Below are 24,721 nucleotides of genomic sequence, written 5' to 3'. Positions count from 1 at the left end.
TATATCAAGAGTGAATTCTACCAAATCCAACAAATTTTCTTTTTATTTTATGCTTACAAATGATAATTTTTGTATGTTTGCCATTCCAGACACTATACTTCCCCGTTGGCGCCCCCATGTATTTAAAAAGGAAGCTCATCCGTATGTGTTTTATAAACATCAATGCAGAGTAGTCTATCTTTGTAAAATTGCCGTTAATTGGTGGTCACAATGGGGCAACAAAGATATCTAAAAATGAATCCGGTAAAACAATGAAAATTATCAATAATTTTCACTGTTATTTATCACTGTTTGAAAAAGTGAAGTATCAGTTTTAATTCACTGCTACTTCTCAATAAACCATCGGAAAGCATAAAATTAAACACACACTACTTAAACATCACACTGATAACTTTCGTATTATCGTTATCGGTAACAAATACATCGATGAGCCTAGTGCTTGACGGTTTGAGATTTGTAGTAGGTATAAACTGGTTAACTCGTCCACCAAAAAAAATATTAACATGAGATATCCCTGCTAACGTGTTTTTCTATTTGTCACATAGATTTCAAAAGTTGACATTTCAAGACATGAACAAATTGCTTTAGATTGTCTGAGTTTAAGGATCGTTGGAAAATTTCGTCCAATGTCAACCTATGTCATACGCGCAGGCTGATACGGTAGGAAAATTTGATATATTATTTTTTTTAAAGAATTAAATGATATGGGTAAATCTATTGATTGTAAGATAAAAAAAGTTCATTAAATCTTGTCTATATTTCATCCAGTAGGATAGAAAGAAAATATTGATCGAGAATTAGTTATAATTTATATGTTATAATCATATATTGATGTTATGTTAATAAATACAAAAAGAAATGAGAAAGAACAACTCCGCAGTTAAAAATATTTGCGATCGAAACCGAAGATATGAAGGAATGTAGAAATTGAAGAAAGTGCACAGCGAATTGAATCTAACCATAGTTTACTTGTATTTTCAGATATCGTTTTTTAATCCTAAACAATCAAAATGAGGGAAAATCGAGAGTAAATTGCGCTCTCGTGGTAAAATAACTACGTATCAGAAATATGAAGAGCGAAAAGATATTTTAACATTTTTCAAACCCTGCTTGCTTGAACTGTTTTGGGGCTCATCGTATGAAAGCTTTTGACAGACTCTAATCGTAAGAATCCAACATTATTTTGCCTGAAGATAATATTTATAATTATTTATATTTCGTAGGGTGTAAAAAACGTTTTCAAATGTAATGAATAACTGACCCTTTCGACAGCTTTGTGTATAGAAGTCGTACTAACAATTTAGTTTATTTAGTAACGATTGTTTGTTGCGTTTAGGTGATTTTAATCCGACATTTTTAACGATCGCCGCATAAAGTCACAACACACAAATATATCGATAAAAGCAAGATCGACATTAATTTTAGCACTAATAATATCCATTTTGTAAAGTCTATGTGAAGAATTCGGGATTTAAGGTTTTATTATTGTTCACATATTTGTTACATTGTATATCTTTAAAAGCTTGACCTTTGCTACGGTTCATCGTCGACTCGCCTGAGTATTACAAAACACTTCTTGAATATAAAACGTTCTTCAAATAAGCATCATGTAGTGTGCGTTACCTACGTGTATCACGCTGGCGATGCGGATTCGATAAAATAAAAAAAAGCCATGCGCGAAAGGTTAGTACCTCAGGTTTTGTTTCATTTATAGCCTAAACATTAGATTTTGAAGCACGGGAAAAGGTCGAATTGTTAAATGGTATATTCTGTTGTATTGTTAAGAAAGAATTTTACGGGAAAGAGTTTATTTTTGCAAATAAAAAGTAAACATTCCATCGACAGACAGCACGAACTAGATGATCAGAACACATTTCAACAAAATAAAAATACTTGCAAGAAAGTGACATAATGTAGAGTAATATGACTTTGCTTTAAAAACTTAAATTGTGTTATTAAATAAAAGATAAAGAAAGATACAGCATGATTAAATCGGTCGTTTGCATGCATTTTTAACACGATGATTTCCGAATGTGGACACATCGGATAACGTAGACTTTGAACAAAATTCGCATTATGATATACGAGTTTTGTCTTCTAGTTTAAATGCATTATTTTATATTATAAATATTCTTTCCGATCACTTTGACGTTCGAATCAATTTTCAGAGTCAAGCGCGACACAAGGAAAAATATGCATAACTTAATCAAAAACACAAATAAAATATAATCAAAGTTCTTGTTCGTTTTCTACATCGCATTACTATTCAAAATCTATCTGGAATATTTAGTGTTGATTATAAATTAAAAAATAAGTTGTATTGCTTATTTCTGAAAACATATATTTCACATGACGACTGGAAAGTATAATAAACATGCCGAACTTGTTTTGTTTTAAGTGGTAATTCAATATTACGATGCGTCAAAATTGACAAAGATATGACTACAGGCAACAGCAAAAAGGTATGCAGCACACTCAACATCCTAACTCAGCCAAATACCAGTGTTATTGCAGGCGCTGACGGGAACCCCCTTGCCGAAAGGTGCCGCAGTCCTAAACAGGTAAGCCGAATAAAGCAGCGAACTTTATAAATACCCGCTTCAACCAGACCCCAGTCTCTTTCGGAATGATTCCATACCAGAAGCTGAGGACGAAATCAGCATCCCAGCAAAGTCATTGCACGCATCATCCTCAACCGATTTAAAAATGTAAAGCCGCGGAAACACTGGTGGAATAGCAGGCGGGATTCAGAGCTGGACGGAGCGCAGTGGAACGAATCTTCATCTGCAACACCTTTTATGAGCTCTTCCACCATTTTATCGACTTGAAAAAAAGCATTCTACCGCGTGTTGCATGATGGCCTATGGCAGGTTCTGAAAGGATTCAACTTTGACGAAGGGCTGGTGCAAATTATCATATAACTATACGGACACGCCAGCAGCGCTGCACTTCTCAATGGAAAGATTGGTTGCTTTGTCAGGACATCAGTGGGCGTCCATCAGGGATGTCTGCTCTCCTACGTTCTGTTTAACGTTTTCTTTGAGAAGATAATGCAGGAGACCCTTAAATACAAGCACACCTCCATCGCCATCGGTGGCAGACAAATCTCTACCTTGAGATTCGCTGATGACATTTACCTTTTGGGTGGCACCAGCAATTAACTCCAACAACTCACCACCATACGCCATGAAAGAGCAGAAGCATGCAAGCCGAAGAAAGGATAATTTGGAGATAATGGTGAACAGCACTAACAACACCATTGCTGACATCATCATGAACGGCACAAAGATTCAAATACTTGGGAGCAACCCTGTCCAAGCATGGTACCAGTAACAGCTCCTGTGTTCCGAATAAGACTTGCCATGGCATCCGCAGCGATGGTCAGGCTGATCAGGTTGTGGACAAAAGCTCCATCAGCTTCCCAATCAAGCACAGGCTATACTAGTCTCTCGGAGTCTACTGTACAGCTGTGAGCCTTGGACACTTAACGCGGAAACAGAACGCAGGATACAGGCTTTTGAACACGTGTCTACGAATACTGCTCCTAAACAAAGCACAAGACCAACGAGTACGTTCGGAACATGACAGTAACACTTGTAGCCCCACAAGAAACCCGTCTGGCGACCGTCAAACAACGAAAGTTGGTTTTGTTTGAACACTTCACAACGCTTCACTCTCTGTAATGTATTAATGACCGTTCCAACTACTGTTACTATAACTGTATTCCACAGCTAATTTGCATGTATGGTTCACTTAATAGAGATTGTTAAATATGCTAAAAAGTGTCGGTAAATCGGGACCAGATGTTCCATTGTTATTGAAATTATTGGTAGAAAGTGTCCAGAAGAATGTGGCATCCGACTCTTTAAACATTTGGCATTTTATCAAAAACTTTAGTAAACTAGAAATTTAACACCTTATAACATGAATAGATATTGTGATCTTTTTTATTTGAATAATAACAGGTTCTTGATGTATATCTATGTATGTTTATTTTGTTCAAATATCTACTGATCATCCAGTTAGTGCTATAGCATTTATAAGCCAATCTTTGTTTTGTGTCTTAATACCCAATTAAAAGAACAGAAATGCCAAAGTCCATGAAGAAGTCACCTCTCGCGCATGGATTTTTTATATCTGCTATCGAAGTGCAATTCGTATACCGAAGTAATCCGGATGACCGGCGTGGGTATTCTTCAAATTTTGCCTCGAAGACTGACAAACAAATGCCACAATTTCCCGCAGAAGTGCACGCACATCCTACGTGATTTTGATAATGGAGAAGTTAACAATGCTCTGAAGACTGATAAGCCGCTCTGAATGTTGATAGATTGTGTGTAAATGAAGGCGATTTGTGATGTATCTATTTGGATTTGAATACAAGCAATATAATTTAAACGTATTTAAAACAACACAAAACGTTCTTACATATTTATGGGTAAATGCATAAGTTTAATTATTGATCGGTATATACTGTGTTTTCTGATACTCTAATACATCATCGCCTTCCTCGTAATCATGATATTAGCATCAAAACTATTTAGTACATGTAAGTATTTGGTGTTTATCAAACTGTTGTGTAGGTTAACCAAGAAGTTTGAATGCCTTAATGTATCTAAGCCCAGAAGGTAGGTTCATGTCAAGGTAAAAAAAGAGTTTCAGTGATGTGATTTTTTTTAGAGTTTTCATCGATAACATCAATAGAGTATGATTCTCTGTAGAAAAGTGTATTGATCTTGGACGAAACACGTCATTTTACACAGAATATGAATCTTCTGAATAAGTCTCAAAACGACAGTCTATATTAAGGGTCAAAATGATGTAAGATGAAATTTGACTATTGGGGTGGACAGAATTCGGACATTTTTGAATTTTGAACGTTACACATGCGCAAATAAATTCTTCTTTGTTTCATTTAATACAGAAAAACTCAACCTTTTTTGTTCCATTATGTTTACCTGCAGTGATCTTGAAACTATAAACGCCGATTGAAATACGCACAATGGAATCGTAAATGCAAACTTAACAAATACGGTTAACAGCTAATCAAAGTATAATGCAAATATTGCATCAAGTTATTCATATAATAATTAAATTACACGTTTAAAATACTAGAAGAATAATACCAAGACGTATACTTCGCCAGACATACCCGATTGTAACAATATATAAATCAAAGCGAAGAATTTACTAATTAAATGAATTAAGCCTTATATTTAATATACTTGACACGCTTATTGAGAGTGCTTCTACGCGAAAATATCGAGAATGTTAGTGAAATGTTTAGCATCCTATCGATGTTTCCATATTTTGCCAAACTCAGCAGAATGCCACTTTATAACGCCATGTTAAAACGAAAGGCAAGAGAAAGCAACTGTAGAAAAGAGTATGTAAGAGCCAGTTAACATACCTTAACAGTAAATACTTTACTGTGAAAGAAATTGTCTGAAACCCACGGATTATTATGCTTAATTATTTGTTCCAATAGTATGTATAAGTCGAGTGCCTTGTGTTTTGCCGTATAGAACGAGAGGCGGAGACTGATACAAGCTATTGAAACTATTGACAAAAATATATACTTTATAGTTTAGCTCCAATTGTACATATATTAGTGTGTTTGTTAAAATATCTATGAAGAAATCAGCTCGTACAGTATTTCGGCATTGGAAAAATACCATTATACGGAATTTTCAGTTAATATTTTGAGAATAAGTAAAGGATGTATTTTGTCAAACTTTTAAAGAGGCTGTTATAAATATAATTATCTTTACCAAAAGAACTGAATATAAAGACTCGAACAGGAATGGACACTCAAAGTCGGAGATAATAATACATAGTACGCTTAAATCAACAGCACAAATAACTTTTAAAAATGGAAACAGTTATTCAGCAAATATTAATGGGTTTTTAAGAATGCTTCCCCTCCCAATATGGGAACCATTTGATCATATAATTTCTTTGAAGACCATTTAATCACTTAAATGGACGAACTTTACAAAAAGAAGGCAAATTAAATGAGCACAATGATTTTTCTCACCTGATTGAATCACAGGTTCTAGTCTTACGCTTTATCTACCAGGCTAAAACATCGGTTATAAACTATTAGAAAGAATTATGAAAACAATGTAGAGTGGACCGACCAGAGTCGCGATACATCGACTATATACGGAAGCTTTAGGTAGGAACTATGTACATAGAGATCACTTAAACCTATTGTTTGTAATTATTACAAATTAAAAGTGCAAGTTCTTTTTTCCGATATTGACAGAAATAATCCTTAAATATGTGAAAACAAAACGTTATTATTTTAGCAGTGAAGTTCAATAGAAATGACGTTTCATTGTTTCATATATACAAAACAGTACTGATGTTGTTAAATTTGCATTCAATCGAAGCCTGAAATTCTTTGAAAAAGTTTTTTGCATACTCATTTGAAATATTCAAAAGTGAGCTTATGAAAATCATGTAAAAACAGGCTTACGAATTGTTTAGAAACTCAACCACGATGGACTGACAGGTGAATTGTATTATCTTTGAAGTTAAGACCGTTGCCCTACCGTTATCGGTTTCAATATCATCTAAGTGTATTCAAGAGGTTGTGTTATTGACCTATGTTTTGTTATCATTATAATATGCCGACTTCAAAAGATTTGTATGGATAATAGTTTTGATATTTGTTTTTTTGTTGACTGGGAAAATATATTAAATTTACTACTACATGACAGTTGGGTTCCGGTGAGTTGTATCTCACTCATTGATTGTATTACATCATACTCAGCTCGCCGCGTGGGCTCGTGATATACAATAACACACGAACATTTCGTGCAATACAACCTGCCCTTATACTACTATCATGTAACATTCCCTATGTTCCGAATATGCGTCACGAATACAGTTCACAATTATTTTGCATGTCGCCTGTTGCCTGTATATATTTGTGTTAGGTGAGTAATTTTATATCATTTGCTTAGTTTCGATGCCAACAATATAGAGAAGTTTTATCAAGTTAATAAACGGTTACATTTTTTAACGACTTAATATAAGAAGCAACTATCTGCGAGGAAGTGCCATTCAACGGGTTCATATCGAAGGCTTTATTCTAAATATCGACATACATCCAAACATGGACTTGAATTGTAAGAAAAAAACTTTTTGATATTTCTTTTTCATATAAATAAACATCGCTACCGTAACAATACTTAACATATCATAAATTGAACTGAATTCAAAAGATAAATATTATAAGTTGTAAACAGTAAAACAGTTTTTAAAACATCAAGGTTCAATGTGCATACAAGAACTTAATGAAGGGAATAACGATGTATTAATGGATACGCAAATGTTCCATTCAAAATTTTTTAAACTCGTTAAACAAAGCAAAACTACCTTTAATAAGTTTTACTTTTGATAAAAGCTTTAATTATCAATTGGATCTAGTAGCAAGACAAAATTATAATATATATTGTTTGTAACTAAATCAAATTGAGAATTTAAGATTCAATTATATATAGTATATGTATTTTATAGTAACAAATTACAATGTTTGTTACTATATACACATTGAAAAGTACTCACAATGCAGCAAGTTTATTCGAAAATGTAAGAGCACGATCGAAACATGTACACCGTACTGTGTCTGTAATAAAATTTAAAGTTGTTAAATATATTTATTTTAAATGATATTCATATTCTTTCTCTTATTTTAATAAATATTGAATTCTTACCTGTCTTTCCGTACGCGCCTAATCAGTTAAAGTGATGGGATTTTTAGTTGGCAAACAGCAAAAAGCACAACCGATAACAATGTCATTGAACTCAATACTCTATGATTTGGGACATGACTATTGTGAATAAGTGCATGTATGTTTGTTGTCAAGTTGTGTAGATCCTCATCGTTATCTGTCTTGCGAAATTGCATCGCAGTAATTGCAGTATTGTTCTAGATTCATGTTGATAAGACACCGCGTTTTGTGACTTTGTTATTTATGACGCTAACCTGGAGACAGTTAATAAATAATCTGTTGTGAAAACAATTGACATAGATTTGTTAAACAATGGTACTAGACTTTCGAGCTAAATTTCTTCAAGTGTTTTGTTATCACCCTGTTAGCAATTACTCTATCGACTTTCTTTCGTTTGACATTGATATTATTCGTTCATTCATCCAATAACATATAATAACACTGTGTTAATATATTCATAAGATTTTTTGTTTTTTTAACATACATTCGACCTTTTATTCGCAATCAAAAGCCGCATACATAATATGAACAGCCACGGAAAAGGTTAACGGAAGTTGATTGGGAAGTGTGGGAAATAACGCATTTGCAATCGAAGGTAATTTCGTATTTCAGTAACACAGAATGCTGTAAGATATGTTTCTTAAAAAGTTGTTAGATATAATGCATGCTACATGTTGAATGTACAATTAATCATAATAATAAAATATATTAGGATACATAGTTTGTTTAGTGTAACATAATACTTAAACAAAGCTGGTCTGGCAAGCCAGGTTGGTAAAGCGCTAAGCTAAAATTCCAAGGATAGCGTGTTCGATCCCCGACCCCGGTCATGTAATTTGTGTGGGGATTTTCCATTAAATCTTTAATACGACCATTGTTTCCGTACCTCTGACTCAAGTAAAGCACGTGTCAGTTATTGGTATTAGTATATGCAATAAGTATTGGTAACTCAGACACCCAAGGTAAAGTGTAAATTGGTACATTTGCCGCCGTTATATGACTGTAATGCTGTCAAAAACGGTCACAAATCCAACAAAACAAGCAAACAATCAATCATCATACAATCAAAGCATGTTCTTCACACACGGTCAAGGTCATCACTGGAGAGATGTATTGATAAATTTGCTCTCCTATTTTACATCAAAAATACATGTTTATAGTGATTAAGTAGTATTAAAATTTAGTACAACATGTGCATGAATGTACTCTGCATATAGTGATAAAAGTGTAAATTGAAAATATAATGAAATAAAAGAAATAAAAGGCATTATTTGAATTATTTGAAAGTGTCGATTTCAAAAGACTGTACATGATTTGAGTGATTGTTGAACTGTATTTAACCGGATACCATCTCCCTGTGTTCACCTGGATAATACCTGGATTAAAATTTGTGGAGGAACTAATACCTTGGCTATCAAAAACAAAATAAGGAAAATATAACTGTACTGCAGAATAATTGCTTGACTATCAAACCAAAATAGTGTGAAAATAACTGTACTTGTCAATTAACACAATGAGTGAAGTTGCATCAAAAGGCCAGCCCAAACTGAGCTTCTCAGGGGTAAAACCCCAAACAAAACAGGCTGTAAAAAAATCTCGCCCGAATAGTGAAGCTAGAAACTCCAGCATGGAAGAATTTCAGGTCATTCAAGCACAACTACAAGCAATGACTGATACAATTTCAAGTTTGAGGGATGATCTCAAGTGTATGTTGAAGAAGGAGGTAGTTGAGCAACTAATTACAAACACTGTTACAACTCTAATGAACAAAATTATGCAAAGCATTAATGATAAGATTGACCAATTAGTCAGTGAAAACTTTTTGAAATGCAAGCTAAAATAGAATCATTAGATTATGACAACAAAAATCTCAAAGACAAGATACAAATTCTAGAAGATAAAACAAGTACCAACGACAAATCGATTCATGAACAAATAGAAAAAACTTATGAACTTAGCAAACTGGCCCACATGAAAGCAAATTATAATGAACAATATTCAAGGAAAAATAACATTAAAATATTAAATATACAAGAAAATATAGTGGAAACTGAAGACCAAATCACCAAATCAGTAACCTCAATCCTGAAGAATCATGCAGGGGTCGACCTCCTGCTTACAGATATAGTTGCCATCCACCGTATCCCTACAAAAAGAGGACAGACCAGGCCTGTTCTCGTTAAGTTGAGGAACAATTCGGCAAAGTACACCATAATGCGAAAAAGGGCCCCCATGAAGAACGGCGGCTATAAACTAGTTGATGACGTCACCAAGCCAAACCAGGGGCTGATCAACAGGCTCATCTGCACCCTGACATAAGTAGCGCCTGGTATTGCAATGGATCCGTGTATGAACAAACTGTTGCGGACGAACGAATCAAGTTTGACATTTATGATAATGTGAACAATGTCATTGAGGAGTTCAGACGATACAGAAGAACGGGTGTGAACGGAAAATAGAGACAATATGAACATTGCTATGAACAATGAACACTGTGATGTAGAAACATGGTATGTCCCTATTTACATATGAATCATTAGAGTATATCATACACTTTTATTTTATAAAAATTACGTTATGTCTCCTTATGGTAATTACCAGTGCAATTTGAATGTTTTGAACAATATTTATTTTTTGCATACTTAACATAAATTAACCTCTGAAAAAATAAATTGTTGAAAAAAAAACATTTTGGGAGAACTTTTCAGTACAGTTTAAACCAAAGCAGTATCCTAAATGTGAACAACCTTATAAACTAACGGTAAATAATGACAAGTATAAACCTTGAAAACAAACTATACAGTTAAAAGTAGGCTTAGAAAACCAGTATAGATCTAAATTTCGCCTGAAGACATAATCTTTGGTCAGTCAGATTGATATAGTCCTTATCTTGTATAACTTAGGTCAATATGTGTATCGAATAATTACATGTAAAGAATACAATTATACCTGTGTATAATTGTCAATAATAGCTAAAAATAATACCGGTAAACTATTTTGCACATTTTTAGTAACTGGTACGCTGTTGTTTATATACCAGTCTTTCTTGTCATGTATGTCATTCTTATTACTTAAATAGTAAGTCTGTATTTAATTCGAAAGTAGTGTATATAGTCTGTACCTTTTGAGAATTCTCAAAACCATCCAAGTCCACTATAGTCGCTATCGACTCAAATTTATGCCATCATTTGTTAAGAATTCGTAAATGCGAAGAATGAAAATATACCAATGTCATAAAAGCAACAACAATAATTTAAGAAAAAATGCAATCTTGTAAACAATATTGTTATTAATATGTCGAAATATATCATACATATCATTGAAAAGATGGTCATATTAAAAAAAGTATCACAATAACACAATAAAACATACTTATTTTTCTTTACATAATATAAAACATGGACTAATCTTTTCCAAGATGTGATAAAGATTAGAAAGTTATTGTTAAAAAAATAAAATATATCCAAACATTTTAGAAATAAAAAATATATTTTAAGTCTTTGCATGAATATTTTTCACCTCAGTATATTCAGACTGAATAACTGTTTTTCATATACATACATATGTAGGACAATTATCAAGACTGTAGTGCTCTTGCTCACTTTATGTTGTTGCACACTATAATTGATATGTACATTACTTTACTGCTGTTCTTATAATATTGAAAACTTATCATCCTTAGTATAATTATATGATTTTAGGAATTTACATATCTGTTGAACTTGTATATTTGACATATGTATGCTTGACAATTAGCCTGTATATATATCTTTTGTTAGGGAATGAATATATTTGATAACCGCACGTGAACATTGATGTAAATTCGTATTGTATATGCGGATGTATTGTTCTTTCTTATTTGATATGTTCGACACATATGTGTTGTATAAAGCCTGAGTGTATGTTTAACGTTTTAGAAAAAAAATGTTCTGATACATCAAGGCTCCTTATCCAAGACAAGTGAGTAGTGTGTTAAGCACTGAAGTTGACTCGAAAAAACACACTGTTTGTGGGGTATTTCGGCTGATATTTCAGTTTTATTTAATAAAGATCTAATACAATACCATATACTTATAAGCATTTATATGTTACAATAAAAATGTCTTGCCTCATGAACTTAATTGTATGTAAACTCTAGTATTTGAGAAATTGATACAACCCAAATTCAATAATATGTAAAATATATGTTGTAAAGTCATGTATTTAGATGTAAATTAGACTATATATAGGAGTCTATATTCAATTTGAATGGTATGATTTTTTTTTACATCTCAGTCCACTTAGAAAGAACAACACTTTTTCCAATACATACCTGTTTAGGTCTATTATAAAAACTGTATAGTTCTTGTTCATTTCATGTTGTTGAACACTAAGATTGTTATGTAAAATTACTTCGCTGAGGTTCTTAAATTATTGAAAATGTATTTCCTTAGTGTTATTGGCTTAGGAATTATTATATACCCGTACTACTCTACTGTCTCTACAACAACAACAACAACAACATTACCTTAATTAAGCTAAAATCACAACACATGACACATGAGTATACAGTGACAATGCAACTTTTACAAAAAGTTATAATAACAATAGCTTCATGGTGATAAGATATGTGACATAAATTTTAATTGAAACGGGGCATGTTGATGGTGACATGAGAAATGAACATTTTTTCCCCTTCGCCTGAAAAACCTGTTTGTTTACCTGGATAACTGAAACAGACTATAGTCATGGTTTTTCCATTTGGTTCTATTTAAAGCCCGGCGAATTTGAGTGGTTAATTTATTTTTATCTAGGGTACCTCGCTGATCTGTGACTGTGTGTTAACCCTGGAATTAGGTCAGAAATGTGTGTTTTGTTTATGTTTTCATATTTATCTGCAGTACATTCACCGAGATTGATTAATTTATAATTTGAATTTAACTAAAGTGATGTAAGGATTTAAAACTTGTGGACTGTCAGGTCTGTTTAAAGTCGTATACTTTATCGAAGTGTGCTTAATAATTTACCGGCTTATATAGTTTTTGTTAAGGTTAGATATGACTATAATACATACTACCGCAACACATGAACGTTGATGAAGTCGTTGTTTAAAGTCGTATACTTTATCGAAGAATGCTTGACAATTTGTATTTAATATGTGGATGTGTTGTTCCTTGTTTGTTTAACACATGTGTGTTGTAATACGCTTGAGTGTGGGTTTTAGATTTTAGAAGAAAAAAATGTTTTGATAAATCTAAACTCTCATATTGCTTATAAGGAATTTATATGTAAAAATTAAATGTCTCTTCAATTTTATGAACACTTTCGGATTTAAGTAATTGATACACCCCAAATATTATCAAATGTAAAATATATGTTGTTAAATCATGTATTTAGATGTAAATTAGCCTATAAGTCTTGATTGTAGCCACAATCAATCCTCATATGTTGAAACTCCTTTTGTACATTTTGTTTCTGTTTCGTTGTATTTTTGTTGTTTTTTTCACATGTGGTATTTTATATTTTCTCTGTTTTTATGTTTTTCTGCTGGTTTGTATGAAGATAGAATGTATTTTGTACATCTTTTGTGTAAATGTATATATATTTACACTAGAGAAACCAACTGGACATGTTTTCAAATAGAAACTAACTGGACAAGCACACACAAATTAGCATTTACATCACCCTTCACCTCTTTAAATGATTAAATTATGCACTTTGAATGTCAAAGGGCTAAGCAATAAAGACAAACGCATAAAAATCTTCAATATGGTTAGACGAAAAAAAATATAGTATATGCCTATTACAAGAAAGTCACTTGACACATACTTTAGCACAAACCGTAAAAGATGAATGGGACGGAGACATCTATCTCAGTGGACAACATAATAATAAACTTTCTGATAAAAAATAATATACGGATCACAGTCAAAAACTTAACGAAATAATAAATGGCAGACAAGCAAGTATAGATATCAAAATACACGAAACACAATTAACATTAATCAACGTTTACGGCCCTAACATAGATGACTCCACATTTTACGAAACATTACAATCCTTTATAATTAACAACCAAGATAAAAACATTATAGTCGGTGGTGATTTCAATACTGTCCTTAACCCATTACTAGATAAAAAGAAGGGAAACCTTTATACTCATCCTAAAAATAGAAACATTTTAAACAACATAATTGAAAACTACAATATGATAGACATCTGGCGTACTGTAAATCCAAACGAAAGCAAATTAACCTGGCACTCAAACACAAAACCAACAATATTCTGCAGATTAGACTATTTTTTAATATCTGAATCTCTTTGCAATATTATTGACACATGTAGCATAAAACCAGGATTCATGACTGACCACTCTCTAGTTGAACTTAAAATACACAAAATACAACCTGAAAGAGGCCCAGGATACTTTAAAATCAATAACAGCATATTATTAGATACACAATACCAAACGCAAATAAAACAAGAAATACTCAATACAGTTCAAAATAATAAAGATGCAAACCCAAACACCTTATGGGAAGTAATTAAAGGAAATATACGTAACACAACGATTAGATACACATCATTTAAACAAAAAGAAACGCGCAAACTTGAAACTGAAACCATCAAAATCATTGAAACACTTGAAAAACAATTACATGAAACAAACACAAACGATACAAAAGACATTGAGAATGACATTAAAAAAAAACAAGTATTAGAAGGAATTTATCATACACAACTCAATGGAATAATATTACGAGCACGTGCACAGCATGTTGAACACAATGAAAAAAATACAAAATACTTCGCAAACATCGAAAAACGTAGAAGTGAACAAAAAACTGTGCACAAATTAGTTAGTTAATGGCGAAGATATAACACACAGAACTCAAACACTAGATGAACAACGTTTGTTTTTCGAAACCCTCTATAAACGAAAACATGTTGAAAATAACACCCTCTTTAAAAATACACATCATGCTTTAAATCAAGAAGAAAAACAACTGTGCGACGGATTACTTAATGAATATGAATGTGGATTAGCACTTAAAGAAATGCAAAATAACAAAAGTCCAGGATCTGATGGCATCACAGTCGAATTTTATAAAATATTCTGGAACGATATTAAAACACATTTAATTAATTCACTCAACTATTCATTTAACAACAAAAACCTTACTACGCTACAAAAGCAAGGTATAATATCACTCATTCCAAAACCTGGAAAAAACCTAGAATCCTTATCAAACTGGCGCCCGATTAGTCTACTTAACAATGATTATAAAATTGCAACTAAAAGTATTTCAAACAGAATCAAAAAAGTATTACCATCAGTCATTTCAAGATCACAATCTGGTTTTATTAAAGGACGATACATTGGTGAAAATGTACGTCTGATATAAGAATGCATAAATTATTTCAACCAACCAAACAATTCTGGCCTAATCTTCTTTGCAGACTTTGAAAAGGCTTTCGATTCACTAGACCATTCGTTTATGTTCTCTTGCTTAGAAAATATGAATTTCGGTGAAAGTCTTATTAAATGGGTAAAACTATTTTATACCGATATTAACAGTATAATAATTAACAATGGCTTCTTCTCAAACAGTTTTAACATCGAACGAGGGGTACGACAAGGATGTCCACTCTCATCCTCACTATTTATTATATGCATCGAGTATCTATTACACTATATCCAATCAAATAAACATATAAATGGAATATCGCAAGAACCTGACGAAGAAATTAAACAGTCACTATTTGCTGACGACGCAACTTATTTTTTAAATGACAGTATTGACTCATTCAATAATCTTATAGAATCGCTTACCCTTTTTGGAATGCCATCGGGTCTTAAACTTAACAAAAGTAAATGCACTGTGCTACGAGTAGGTAAATTTAAACAAAGTAATATTCAACTTAAAAAAGAAATGAAATTCCATTGGACATCAGATGAAGCAACAACGTTAGGAATAACATTTACAAACAATGAAAATGAAACAGTTCTAAAAAAACATACTTCCTAAACTACAAAAATTTAAAAATTGTTTAAAATCATGGCAGCATCGTAAACTTACACTAATCGGAAAAAAACACGGTGTTGAAAACGTTTGCACTACCTAAATTAATTTATACACAAACAGTTCTCCCAAACCCACCAAAAGATATTATTAAAGATATACAATCAGAAATATTTAATTTCATATGGGACGGTAAACCTGATAAAATTAAGCAAACTCAGTTACTTCAATCTGTAGAAAATGGAGGTATCCAATTAATGGACATCTACTCATTCTTGAATGCAATCAAATGCAGCTGGGTTAAAAGATATCTAGATAATACTAATACAAGTAAATGGAAATTATTCTACCAGGAAATCCTAAAAAATTATGGTGACTCCTTACTCTTTGAATGTAACATCAGCAATACCATTTTGCATGAAATTGCAAACGAAAACATATTTCTATCAAATGTTTTATCAGCATGGACTAATGTTACTCATAATCTAGAAACCCAAATCACCAGAAAAACTATTCTATGGAACAATAAAGACATAACTTCAAACAATAAGACTTTTTTCTATAAACATTGGTTTGAAAATTTTTTTAAATATGTCGACCAATTGTACGATTACAGAATAAAAGACTTCTATTCTTTTGAGAATATATGTTATATATACGGAATACCTTCAGGCAATTTCCTAATGTATTACACATTAATTAAAAGCATACCCATTCATATTAAATCTACAATTAATACAAATAACACACCATGTAATCAAACATCATTCACGGAAAACATACTTGCAAAACAAAACAAAACAAACAAAATATTTTACAAACTACAAATTAAACACCCTGCAGAAAACTCCAAGATTCAAAATAAATGGCAAAGCATTCAACGAGAACAAGAATTAAATTGGAAACAAATATTTATCATGCCATATAAAACAACTATAGAAAGCACACTGAGAAACTTTCAATATAAATATGTCCACAGAATCATAGCTACAAATAAATACCTTTTTAAGTGCAACCTATCCAACACAAATTTATGTGATATATGCAGCGAACACATTGAAACAAAAGAACACCTTTTCTGGGAGTGCAAACATATTCAAACTCTATGGAACCAGTTAACAACTTTTCTAGAGAAACAACAATTAAAATTAAAACTGTCTCTCTTAAATATCAGTTTCGGTGTGAATACTTTTAAAATACCAGAAATTAATAACACTGTGAATCACATTATCATATTAATGAAATATTTTGTATTTAGCTTCAAATACAAAAAACAAATACCTACTTTCAACTGTTTTATAAACTATTTAAAACTAAAGATCCAAATTGAAAAAGAAATAGCCCTCAACAACGATAAACTTCATATTTTTTAACAAAAATGGAAACGCATAAACTTTCATAACCCAGTCCAGTTGTCACCCACCTAACTCTACGCAACCCATCTATAGGATTGATTATTACATTAAAAAATAACAGCATACACCACATGCAACCAAAGCAAAAAAACATTATATCCTAGCATATCATGTATAATATGTGTTTGATATTATTTCTGTTGTATTATACCACTTTTGTTCTTGCTTATGCACATATTTACATTGTATGTTTATATTGAATAAAAAAAAATTCTTCATACACGCGTTGCTTTGAATTTACTTTTTGGAACAAAAAACACACACATTAAAAACAGACTTTTCAATACAATTCTCACAAGTACACACAATTTAATCAATATAGGTTCAGTGTGTGTATCGCGAGAGACTTTAAGAACATCTGAGCTGATCGAAAAAATCTTTTCGTTCAAATCAAGTTAATATCCGATTAGAAGGAAACTGATGGACTCAAACTTCTATACAAAAATCAATCATTCAAACAAAATTCAAACAACGATAAATGCGTGCTTATAATGATATCTGATCGTATTATTGTTCAACTCCAAGACATACCAAAACCTTTTTCTGTCGTCCAATATATGCAGAGTTGTGTCGTTCTAAACTCACGAATATATAATGTGCGTGTTTTAACAAAACACAACAGGTGTTGTTGTTTTTTAACAAATCTCGTCTGAATGTGTATTAAATATTATGCACATATGGAAAGGCTAAAATATTACAGCAATAACTATTTATACTGTTACTTAAACTACAAATATTTCGTCATTAATAATTTGATTAATCAGTTACGCTTTTTATTTGATTATTCAACGAATATTTAGCGCTGATTCCAACCAATATCCAATGGTATTGTTCAATATGTCTGTTAGCATGAATGGACAGCTCATGAAGGCTCTGTCCATTACAAATATTCATGATCATCTTAATAGACTATTATACTAAAATTCTCAATGGAATTGTCATGATTTAGTGTACAACTGTCCATGATGTTTACGACTTACGCACGTTTAAACGTGTGATCAGACGCGCGACAGTGCAAGTGTGAAGCTTATAAATGTTTTCGAATGAGCATAATGAATAACAAACACAGTAATCAGATTCTAAATTATATAACGGCCACCTGCCTGTAGCACGCATAGCTAGACACTATATTCACGGCGGCGACCTGCAGCGGTAGGTACGTCGGACACTTTCCATACACGTCGTTCTCGACAAACAACGTCTTTCCAAACGTCCCCGACACCAGCGTCGCGTTGAGTCTGGCGCCATTGAGAGTTTCGAGGCAGCTTTTACCGTTGACACATTCGACACTGTAGATGAGACCTTCGTATTGCATTTGTGTAGTTTGCGCTTTATGTTTTTTAAGCCGATGGACTCATCGTCTCCCTGGAAGACATGTGTGATTGCCGTATGCATCCTTCGTGGCGGTTAAGTCCTTGCGTTTGGACTGTTTGTTTTAACTAGTGTAGAAAATAATGAAAATCAAGAAAGTCTAGAAGGAGAGCATTTCTTGTTCTTATCCACAGCCTCAATAACAGAATACCCATTAAAACATATAATATAATAGCTGGGATAACGCCTTGGCATGTTCAATGAAACAAATTGCGGTTTTAACCAGTTTGATTACGAGCTGAACCTTACACATATCCCGTAATTACATGTATCTGCATGTATGTGCCTCCATAGCTCAGTGGATAAGGCGCTTGCTGAAATCCAGAGGTCTCGGGTTCGATCCCGGGTCGGGGCACATACATGCCAGTCATGTTTCAGCGGAATGCTGACTGACAAATAAAGGCTTAGCTCGGCATTAAGACGTGTTTGTTTTTTTGTTTTGTTTTTGCAAACCAAACCCGCGTCTAAATCTTTGACGTCACATATAAAATCGCTTGGTTTCATTACACATACAACAATAATCTAATTGGCAACGATACTTATTCGTTAAATATATTGAGAATATAAAAGGCTCAGACACCAAACGACCATTATTTCACACATTTCATTCCCACCAACGCTTAACTCGCCTGTGGTGCAAAATTTGCCCACCATGTGATGGACACAAAAATTGGAGCGAGTATGAACAATATGAGTAGGCCGGGGTTATGCTTCTTCCACGCCTCCTCCATCCTATGAACGTACACTGCCCAAAACGCTATGGATAGTAGGCTGGTGACCATGGCAACCATCGAAACCACGCGACGCACGAGTTTCCATTACTAATTAGACCTTTTATATAATAAGATTATTGTTAAGATTACTGACGAGTAGTCAAATCTTAAAGAAAATATATATAAATGATTGTTCATATACTAGTTCTAGTGTAGCAAATTTTAATTATTAGCCATAGCGTACACACATTTTTGGGGGTCGGGGATGGGAGTGGGGGCGCTGAAATATCGTTGCCTTTCTGATTTTATCAACATTGCTTCTAAAACATTGTCTATCAAGTTTTCACGAACAAAGAAAACAATTTGTGTTTACTTCATACACACAGAAAACAAAATCATAACTTTTAACTGTTTACAAATAAGGTATGTCTTCTTATTACTTTGAAACGGCACAATGTAAATACAACAAAAAATGTGTATCATAATATGTTTTGGTGCTTCATTACCAGGAACAAGTTGCTTCTATTCTTCCTCCACGTTAACGCGCTTTTCGTGACGATCGTCTTTTCCCTTCAGCAAGTTAACGCCGACTCCGGCGGAAATATCTCTATACAGCTACCGTGCGCCGCCGGGGTCCGCGGGGCGTCCATTGAGCCCATCAGCAACGCATTCACCGCCGTGTTTGGGGTCCTCCTGGTATGTATATAACACATGTGTTTTTTACACAACGAGCTATTATTAATAAACGAACAATAGAACCACCGCGGCGTATAGGATAGGGCGTTTGCCTTTGGAATGGGAGGTCAATGTAGAGTCTAGCTCACAACATGCTCTGTTATTACCGGTTGTCTACCAATCTGCTGGTTAATACGATTTCCTTTCTGCCTAGCCCCAGACTTTTTGCATATAAATCTGGTATAAACATGCCCATCAATAAAGGTGTCTCATAAAGTTATTTACGGCAGAAAATTGCATCAGGAGCTGCAACGATTTAGTAAACAAGCGCACTAATAATGTTTGATGCTAACAGCGGTATAGCGTTATTTTGTTTTGTGTTGTTAAATGTTTGTATGTGGACATCTTAAAACAAATCACCTTGTATATGTTGTACTGTTTCAGAAGGCGCCTTTATGTGATATGGACAGCGACAAATGGACAAAGAAACCTTGAGTACACAATGCTGAAATGTAGTCTGAAGAAAAACGCATGAACTAGTAATGGTTGAATTACAAACGCATTAAATATAAAAGTTCGCATTGAGATATTGACAAAATCATAGTTTTGCATAATAAGTAAGAAGCATGCAGGTTGGTTATTCTTTGTTTCAAATCTAGATAATGACTAACCAACTTTTTTCCATACAAATGGGCCGATTTCATCCGTTAATCATTCTTTGAATGGATATTTTTCTTTAGCCAATCTTAGGGCCCCATAACATTTTGGTGCGTCACTATATTGTTGTTTCTTTACAAAATATAGTGAATTTGTGCTGTTAAAGAAGTTTTTAAAGAAAAAGTGTGATAAAGCATCGTGTTAGCACGATCAATGAAAATACAGAAAGCGATTTTTATTGTCTCGCACCACCATTTTCATCATGGAGATTTATGTTAAAATTACATGGAAGTATGTTATCCGTTTTCAAAGGGTATGTTTTACCTTTAGTACAGGTCAATTATTTATATCCAGTTAACAAAAAGGTCCATTTGCTTTTTGTGGGAATTTTGTCCAGTGTGCATTCACCCATGCGGGTTGATGCAATAGTTGTATGTCCAATCAAAGTAATTAATTGCTGCGATGCAAGATTCCCATCTGTCAGCACTCAAACATCTTTGTTAGATATGGCACATTTACTGACCATACTTGCATTTGCCAAGACCTTGTCATGTTCGCAAGTCTTTTCCCAACATGTATGCCAGCCTGGTCAGTTAAAGGGCTTTATGAATCAAAATACATGTATGTAATTGTATGGAATAATGAAATACATGTTTAATAGTTTGATGTTCATTTAATTCCCATTTCAAATCATTACATGTTTTGTTTTGTTTGTAAAATTGTTATTATTGTCATAGCGTAGGTCTTTCCGTAAATTGACTGTCTTGGTCGTCATCTAAATGGAAAATACACAGCTTTGGAATTTGTTTGCCATGAGCTCCTACAAATACTCAATGCGTAATAGAAATTTATACTTGCACCATAGTCTAATTCTTGCAAACTAGTTGTCGCTTTGAATATCCGTTGCGGAACACACAGTTATTGAAGGGAGGCTGACATACCCCCGGCATGCAAAAAAAGCTATTAACGCTGTCGGTAAAAACATGAAGAAAGTACCCCTTTGACGCATTTCAGACGGATAAAGACGACGACACTACAGCTGACACGGCTGATACAGACGAAGCCGGTTTCGCGCAGGATGTCGCGCGCAAAAAGGAGCTGTGGTCTAATCTCACCCGTCGGCGTCGGGAACAAGAGTTCAGACCGCCGAATACTGTATTGGAGGAAAACTTCATGTATAACTAAGATTTGGTGTTTTATGTTTATAATCTCAATCAATTTGCAGTTTGTAAATTTTTCCTGGTATAAGCATTTGTTCACTTGTATATATACAAACAAGAACCTCTGGTTTACGTGTCTGTATGGTGATTTATCCCTTTATATTTACTGAATAGTGATGAACAAGCTAGTTTAAAATCATGTTGGTTGATTGCAGCTGCTTATTATCGCAGTGTTCGGCATTCCGCATGTTAATTTATCTTTAATTAAATGCAGCCATGAAGTGAATACGAGTTTACAATACTGCAGCTCGGCAATATATTTTTTAGCTCACCATAACAAAATTACGAAACAAAACTGAATTTAAAACATTTTGAAAACAACATGTTTTATCGTTGTACAGGAAAGAACACCGCTTAGTGAAATAATTGGACACAAGTTCATCCGTGAACCTCGCTGCCGGAAATAACATTGAGACTATTGGAATCACTACGACGTCAAGGGAAGACGGAGAATCCGTCCAGAGAATAATTAAAAGAATGGGTAACAAGAGTGTCCACACAATCTTCAAGATGTCAAAGGACCCAAGGTACTCACACATATGTAATACGCTTAAAACATAAACATAGGTGCGATTAAAGACTAAGCATATTATCGATTATTCTCTTTAAAGGGTCAATGGATTTTTTTTAACCAATCACAAGAGGTATAAACACTAACTGTGGGATTCAATATTATGCTTTTAAAAAATAAATTCAAGAACATACATATGTCGAAGGATATCAGGTATAACAATAGTAAAACATATAAGGTCATTTATGCAAACTGATGCAATTTGACAAGTAAGTTCGACAAGGATACATTTTCCCAAATTATTACATTATCTTTAGATAGTCCACTACGTCTATCCACCGTTGTTAAATATTCTTCATCAACTTTGTGTTGCAATACGCAAAACAGTAATTCTAACAATCGTCTAAAGTTTCAAAATTATTTCCTTTATCTCTAGATTCAAAAGTTGTATTTTACAACGAGGCGAAGTCATTGGCAACAAACGGCGTAAAGATTCTACGCTTTAGACTGTTTTCATGGACATTTCCGGCTACGAACATCCATAACAAATTGACGACGATGTTCATGTTAGGTCATGGCATAATGAGTGCACTTAGTTTACAGCATACGAAAAGAATGTGAAAGCAATTTTAGGTACGATAGTGAACAATTGGCAAAAACTTCAAATAAAAACCACTATAGTTTATTTCAGGACTAGAATTCTTGAGGCTCATCAGTGAGAAAGCTGCTGGACACATGAAATAATAGAACATGTTTTATATGTGTGTTTATACCCACGCTTGGTGTGTATACAGATAAGCCTATAATAGCTGATTTCAATGTCACACAATTTAACCATGATGTAGAAACGTTATATTAGTTTTAGTTATTTAAATCCTACTTTAACTTTTATTCCATTTAAAATGTATAGTTAAGATGGAATCTCTTACCAGATTTTGTTTAGAAATCATCTTTTAAACGGTCTGTCGTTGTATTCTACTTCAAATGATTATTATCACAATGACATATTTTTGATTATGTTTCATATATTGTATTAAAATGATAATATGTGTATATTATATAGGGACTGGTATTTAATCGAGGTTTTTTTGTATCGACGTGAAACAATTGTCAATGACATTGACTGCATCATCATTGATTTCATTTTACTAACCAGATGTAATAGAATCATACAGTATTACTTCATTTTTGCGCCATTTTATTTCATAGTGTTCATGGAAAAAATCATATTGTAAATTTTATATAGGAATAGTTCAACAAGCGCTCAATCTTGTCAGTTGAAAGCATATTCAGTGCGTACTTACATACCCCCAAAATATCAGTACCTGGAGTAACAGTAGATGTATTGGTCTACTTGGACTTATATTATTATTTCGCAATGGACAGGGTGGGTTATTATTCAATGTGACTGTTTAGTGTGTGGCTTTACATTATTTGTATATTTTAACAATTTTGTAAACTATAAACATTAAGCATTGATTGATGATCACAGATATACACAGCATGATAAATGTTTTCAACACGCAATAAAGAGACCGGTCAAAAATACCTTGCAGGGATAAAACACGAACCAATTTTAGCCCAATAGAATTTGTTCGCGTTATTAAAAAATATATATTATAGAGGTACAGTACTTAGACAGCAATATTTGCTTTACTATCACAGAGTGATTTTATCATTAAACAAACCATGTTATAATAATTATAAAACAATTAAATGCACGTATGCTCCGAATCGGGTTTTCTCCTGGCGCAACCGGATTGTTTCTTCTGCATGGCCTGAACTCAAGAATTTTGCGCTGTGGTGGTTTAACAGCGCAATATGAATTTCGCTTAATATGCATTGTGGTGATTTGCGTCGAAACATTTTGGTGAGAATGTTGATATTTTATTTTGATCGCTGTAATTATTTGCATCGGACGTTAATTGTGTTATATTATTTCCATATATGATACACTAAATAGTAACTGGTCATCATCATAATCTCGGATATAAAATGACAACTTCTTTGTCTATATATTATCATATATTAACTTTTTAGACTAAGGTTGTTCGTCCAAACGTTTATCTCATTTCTTTACTCAGCATGGTCTATTTTCTAAGAATTAGCTGTATGTATTAAAAACTTTCATTTGAGTCAATATGATCTGTCAGGAAAGGTTATACTATAGAGTATTATTTTTCTTGAAAGATCATTCAGACGTAAAAATTGTTTTACTTGTTGATTATCGTTGAAGTATTTCAACTACCGCAAATCAAAATTAACATAATTCAGACTTTAAAAGCAAATTTCAACTATTTTATTTGGTGCTGTAGTGTATATTTGATAAGAACAAAATCACTTCTGATAAAGAACATGGAGTTACATTGGCTGTCATATTGACAACTACGATGCGCTGTTAGTTGTGCTGCGAG

General features: G+C 33.1%; 1 protein-coding gene and 1 long non-coding RNA gene across 6 annotated transcripts in view; one reads left to right on the top strand and one right to left on the bottom strand.

Moving 5' to 3' along the window:
* Positions 1-18,415, bottom strand: part of LOC127834549 (chitin synthase chs-2-like) — a 50,918-nt gene extending 32,503 nt beyond the window's left edge. For 3 of the 5 annotated variants that reach the window (XM_052360530.1, XM_052360533.1, XM_052360532.1), the window contains exon 1: positions 7,725-7,889. The gene's annotated coding sequence lies outside the window, so the exon portion shown is untranslated. Of the gene's footprint in view, positions 1-7,575; positions 7,597-7,724; positions 7,890-18,263 lie in introns of those variants that run through there. The other 2 variants (XM_052360536.1, XM_052360531.1) reach the window with 2 other exon arrangements.
* On the top strand, positions 625-23,260 carry LOC127834565 (uncharacterized). The gene is made up of 4 exons (XR_008028000.1): positions 625-660; positions 21,591-21,751; positions 22,138-22,323; positions 22,744-23,260. It is a non-coding gene; the product is annotated as an uncharacterized LOC127834565 (long non-coding RNA).
* Positions 23,261-24,721: the final 1,461 nt, after the last annotated feature.

The sequence above is a fragment of the Dreissena polymorpha genome, chromosome 6 (assembly GCF_020536995.1).
Source record: "Dreissena polymorpha isolate Duluth1 chromosome 6, UMN_Dpol_1.0, whole genome shotgun sequence".
NCBI classification, from domain to species: Eukaryota; Metazoa; Mollusca; class Bivalvia; order Myida; family Dreissenidae; genus Dreissena; species Dreissena polymorpha.
This window is presented reverse-complemented; position numbering and strand designations above follow the sequence as displayed.